The sequence below is a fragment of the Lissotriton vulgaris genome, chromosome 1_1 (assembly GCF_964263255.1).
Source record: "Lissotriton vulgaris chromosome 1_1, aLisVul1.2, whole genome shotgun sequence".
Taxonomy (NCBI): domain Eukaryota; kingdom Metazoa; phylum Chordata; class Amphibia; order Caudata; family Salamandridae; genus Lissotriton; species Lissotriton vulgaris.
The window spans coordinates 256458338-256464466 of NC_141685.1; the positions used below are offsets into that span (position 1 = coordinate 256458338).

Sequence of the window (6129 nt, forward strand, 5' to 3'; positions counted from 1 at the left end):
AGGCAAGGGACACGTCAGCGGCAGGTGGTTTTAAAACCATAATATACTTGCAAATATGGCACACCCACCCAAAAGTCGGCACCCGGTGCGATGCCACCGGTCGCATCGCCCTACTTTATCTTTTACTGCTCCGTCTGCCTCACTTTTGTTTCTCTCCACCTCACCCACCTTTCTATTTGCCACCCTGGTCTTTCTCCCCACATCATCTTGCTCTCCTGCCACGTCAACCTTTGCATCCTTTCACCTCACCCTCTTTTCTCTTCACTGCACCCTCCTCTTTCTTTGCCAATCCTTTCTCTTACCTCACCCTGATCTATTTCTGCTTTGCCAACATCTCACTGTTCCTCCTTCTCATCCTTCTGTGTTCAGCCTCACCCTTCTCTCTCTGCCTTGCTCTCTTCTCAGTGTCTTCCTTTACAGCCTTCCTCTTTCTCCACCTCACCGCCCTCTCCCTCGCTAAGCTCCCTCTGTTTTCCTCCCCTCACTCTTGTACCTATAACTCTCCACCGTCTCTGCTTCGCCATCCCCTCTTTACACCTCTACCTTGACTCTCTCTTCCTTACGCTCTTCTGTCAGCCTTACCTTCACTGCTGCTATGTATTGGGTAACAATGTTGTGTATGCAATGGAAGCTTGACCTGCTTCCACACACATGCTCAAGCATGTGGGGCTGTGCATATTTGGACCTTACAATTCTGCTGTCCTGTACCTGTTCCTCACTGGCAGCTCTACACAATTTGAACAGCAGAAGCATGAAGGCCTGGATTATATATAATAATTCCAGATTTATAAAACGTGACTTATCACCCCTAGGGGTATCCAGGAGCTGGGTGCCGTCGGGCAGATTTAGAGTCTCATTTATGATGTTTTGCAGTACGGCAGCACCGCAGGCCTTCCTGCGGCGCTGCCCTACGGCAAAAGATACGGCTCACTCCTGTCTTTTCAACTGCGCCGGCACACAATGGGCTGCCGTGCCCCAACGCAGGCACCTTCACACCATGGAGCAAGGGTGTCTGTGTTGCGGGGGTGATTCTTTTTGTGCCGGAAGTGAAACCTTCCTGCACAAAAACAATCATTTCCCTCTTTCTGTGTATGCTGAAGAATGCAGCACCCATAGAAAAAGGAAAAACGAGGAGAAATACAGATATTTCTCCTCTTTGTGCCTCCCCCTCTCAATCAATTAATCAAAAAGAATGTATAAAGTGCAACACTGTCACCCCTAGGGAGCTGTGTATCAATCGAAGAGCCAGGTCTTAAGTCTTGTTCTCAAGTCTGCTAGCGAGGGGGTTGTACGGAGCTGGAGGGAAAGGTCGTTCCAGGTCTTGGCAGCGATGTAGGAGAAAGAGAGGCCACTGTCATGGCTGTGTCAGATGCAGGGTATGTGTGCAAGAGCGAATGAAGAGGAGTGCAGGTGTATAGCGGGTTGGTGGAAGTTCAGTCGATGGTTGATGTAGGCAGGTCCTAGGTCGTGGATGGCTTTGTACCCGTGCGTGAGGATCTTGAACTGGCATCTCTTCTGGATGGGCAGCCAGCGGAGGTCTTTATTTCCTCTGTTTCCTTTACCTCTGATCCCCTCATGCCAACTTTAAACAATCTCGCTATTATGTACTAATAAGCCCCAAAAACTGAAAAGTGACATGGCGAGAGTATGGGCGACATGCATCAAGATAAGTTGTGCACTCATTGATGGTAGGAGAGTTGCCCCAGAGTGCTACTGCCTAAACTCACTGATTGAAACCATGGGGCTGATCCTACAAGCAAAGGTGGAGTATTCATCACTGCTGATATCTACTGGCTTATCCTTCAGTTTCCCACTATGGCCCGGCTGTACTGCCTTTCTTGAGCTGTCTGCAAAGGTCATGATGTTGGTCAGGCCGGAGTAATAAAGCTGCGCGAGCTGCTCATCCAGCCCCTTGTAGTCCCTTTTCCCTTTGCGGATTGACTTAACTCAAATGCCTCTGAGTTGCAATTATCAATAGGTTTTGGTAACAATTTGCCTGCTCTCTCGGTGCGTTTAGACTTTTCTGGGTACTAGAGCTGATGCTTAACTGTGCCAAAAAGAAGGATTTAAGACTTCATCCCAAGGTTTGCAATTTCATTTAACCTGGAAAGTGACCAGGCCCGTCAGTGGGTGTACTATACAGTGCCCTCTGTGGGGGTGGAGGGATCAATGCAACTTTGAAACTGTTGTAATTGTTTTCAGATGCTTTACCTAAGTCTTAGTGTCAACGAGGGCCACCCCAAGCAAAGTCTAAGGGGCATATTTAACAAATATTCACGCAACACAGCGCAGCAAGCCACGTGAAAGGGAGATGGGAGAATTGTGCCATATTTTACATTATACGGTACATTCCTGCTCTCTGCCGGCGCTGGTGCACAGGCTGCTGCCCAGCGCCAAAGCAGACACTTGCACCAGGGTCCAAGTGTGCTTGCGTTGTAGGTAGGATTGTTTTTGTGCCGGAAGGGACACCTTTCTGCACAAAAACAACAAGCACAATCCTCTAAGGCTTTTCCGCTTGCTGTGGGCTGCAGGATGGGGAGGCTCAGCACTTTGACACATTCCCAGGTCTACCACTAACGGTAAATTTGCGATTGTCCACGGGTGGATGTGTGGGAACCCTCGCGCTCCCCTCATGGAATGCTGGGGCTGAGTAACGCAAGATGGCGACTGCGCGGCCTTATGTTACTTCCCCTTTTACAGTGACGCTGAGGGCCACGCACGGTGGCCTTGCGTGACTTGAAACATGTTATTCTAAGTTTTGTGTCATCCTTGTGCCCCCTTGTGTGGCGCAAGGGCGGCGCAAGACCATCATAAATATGCCCCTTGGTGGAGGGCACATGAAATACAGATGTGGAGAGGAATGACTCTGCCTTCTACGCCTTCAGAGTCTCCTGCTTAGTCACCTTTCAGATGATGGGACTTTGAACCATTGCAGGTAACTGACTTGCTGTTTCGCCAACTTCCATTCCCAGGTCCAAGAAGCACTGCCCACCTGCCCAACTGCACCTGCCAGGACCCACAGCACTGTGATTGGGTACATGTGATCCGCCAGTGCACGTCATCTCTCGTACCATGGGGGCAAGGTCCTTCCCACTTCTTGCTCCTCACTTAAGCATCTGGAAAATGTAGAAGAATGCCTTCCTGGATTCAGGCATATCTCGGCTTCTTTAGCTTCCTGCATGATTTTGATAAATGTGCCTCTAAGTGTAAAAAGGAGAGAGGGACTAGAAAAAGATACATTTTAGTGGACGAATTACGCAGAATGAAACCAGGAAACATGAGATCAAGCCTGCCTTGGCCATGCAACCAAATCTTGTCGTACTAGGCAAAAGTTGTATTACACCAGTCTTCTTTTTCCTTCATTATCACACAGGCAAACACCTTTAAATATGTGAGTTTCAGATGTGAACTGCAAAAACCTCCGGTGCTTGATTTCAATCAGACATTGAACTGTATGGAGTTTTTTTTATAACAATAAAAATGCATTTTTACAAGAATTTGATTTAAAAGAATAGAGGGGCAGATTTACATTCCCTTGTGCCACTTTTGCGTCACTTTTAACATGGGAAAACTGACGTAGAAGTGGCACAAGGGGCTTGTAAATCTGCCCCAGAGTTTTCTCCGTGTATTGTAAAGATCTCGGCTTCATGTAATGCACTCACATAACTCGACTCTCAGTTCACTATTGTCAGTATCATCAGGGCAGCGGTCGGGAATGGTTCTAGGTGTATGTTTAAATAAAAAATAATCGCTTTTAATAAGTCTCTCCTTGATATACTCTGATGCAACACTTCCACATGCTAGAGAAATTTGCATTTTTTAATGTTTTAAGATACTTTATCGCATTTTTCGGGTTGCACGTTTTCCATGTGGAATGTTTTCGAGGCTCGGCTCGCGCACAGGCGCCTGGCTCGGCTCGGCTCCACCTGCTCGTGCTGGCTCGCCCAGGATCCAATGACACGTGTGTGCGCTTTACACGCACGGTGCTGACATTTTATGGCCAGACTTGTGCATTCATCGCTCTTGAGCTCGTACAAGGAGGGCGGAGCCTGGTGGGAGGGGGCGGGGTCAGTTGGGCGTACTTGGCCCTGGCTAGCGCTTCTTTTGCCCTTGATGGTGCTTTGCGCGCTAGACTGGGGGCTGCACGTGCCAGTGGCCAGCTCTGGTCACAGCCCTGTGCTTTAAGTTCCTGCGGCATAGGGCCATCACATATCACACGGCGCACACACATAACACGTGCTGCTAGTGTGCTCAAGTATAGCTGTGGGAGGCAGTGATGTCAGAGCCTTCTTAGCGCAGTAGGCAGCGCGTCAGTCTCATAATCTGAAGGTCGTGAGTTCGAGCCTCACAGAGGGCATATGTTTTGCGTTTGATAATTTTCAACAAACTCATATATTTTTCATTACACTTTTCTTTCTTGTCACAGAACACGTCAGCAGCAGCAACATTTACTGAGTGTTCTCTTAGAGCACTCCGCCTTTTCCTGATTACGGCATTACGTCAGACATTGCTGAGCAGAGCATGCTACAAAGGGTTATCTATCAAGCGCAGATTTTTTTTTTAAGAAAATCGCCATTTTTAAATCACTTTGCAAAATGTACAGCCCTACCTGCACACATGCCAACACGAGGAAAGAAGAAATAGGAGAATAAAAAAAAAAGTGGAATGGATTTATTTTCCCCATGGGCTTGTATTGATGCAGGGGCCGTTTCAGACAGGAGAAAGCTGAATGAATGGCACTTTGACTTTTGGCTTTAAACAGCTGGCGCCTCATTTATGAGAAATGACACATTGTTGCGTGAAAGCAGCGATGCGTCACTTCTCAGTGCGCACTCCTTGCGACATACCTGATGCGTCATATTTAATGTATGACGCATCATGTCGCAAGGAGTTACAGATACGTCAGTATTTCTGTTGTATCTGTATGGCGCAAAAGTGACGCATTGCTAGAGTGTGTCACAAAAGTGACGCAACTCCAGCAATGCGTCCTTTCACATGGGGCAAGCCCCATGTGAAAGGGCCTGCATCAGTCTTACGCCTGCTGTGAGGCAGGCGTAAGGTTTTGACGCAACAGCGTCCTAGAAGTGACGCCGTGAAATCTCATAGATTTCACTGCGTCACTTCTACAAGGCTTTTTGCGGGGGAACACCCCCCCTGCATACATTATACCTGACGCAGGTATAATGTAGCTCAGGGGTTTACAAAGTGACGCATCTACTTAGATGCGTCACTTTGTAAATAGTGCGCAACAGGAGGCATGTTTTATGCCGCCAATGCGTCACAAAAAGTGAAGCATCGGAAGCTCAAAACTGACGCAAGGCCTCATAAATGAGGCCCCTGGAATATCCGGCAGGAATCGGGTCTGTTCGCATATGTAATTGGGCAAGGCTGTGGTAAGTAGATAATGACCACGAAGACGCTACACTTCTTCAGTTTGTAGGTAAGTGCATTTGTTAAAGCTGAAGCCACGGCAAGGAGCATTGCACCCTCAGGGGTTCGATCCACAACAGACAGAAGCCAATCGAACCACTGCAGACGCACTGTGAAAGACAAATACCTATGCACACTCTAATCTGTAAACAATGTTGTCATGGTAGACAAAATAGAGAAAATTGAGACAAAGCGTTGCATTCATCAACAAAACAAGGATTTCTTGGAATCAATCATTAGATAGTGTGTCTTTAATGTTCATCGAAACACGTGTCGGCTGGTTCTGATGAACATTAAAGACACACTATCCAATGATTGATTCCAAGAAATCCTTGTTTTGTTGATGAATGCAACACTTTGTCTCAATTTTCTCTATTTTGTCTACCATGACAACATTGCTTAGTGATTAGAGTGTGCATAGGTATTTGTCTTTCACTGTACATAGCGTCAGCCCGTGCTGACACTATTTCGAGGGGTTACAGGGCTCATCCCCTCAACCTGTTTTGCACCACACAACACTTTGTTAACACACTTAATAACTTTGCGTCAATACTTAGCTGTGCGCCCTTTCTCTTGACCCTTTTGAAAAACCCTAATCTTTGACGCTTATTACCCTGCAGACGCACACTCCAAGCGCAAGGCCAAAAAAACACATCACAAACAAGACAGAGAAATACAACCCACTACATCACCTCCTTC

The 6129-nt window shown here is 47.3% G+C and overlaps 1 non-coding gene across 1 annotated transcript; it reads left to right on the top strand.

Moving 5' to 3' along the window:
* The first annotated feature begins 4284 nt into the window (after window positions 1-4284).
* TRNAM-CAU (transfer RNA methionine (anticodon CAU)) lies at window positions 4285-4357 on the top strand. Its single transcript has one exon. It is a non-coding gene; the product is annotated as a tRNA-Met (tRNA).
* The last annotated feature ends 1772 nt before the right edge of the window (window positions 4358-6129 follow it).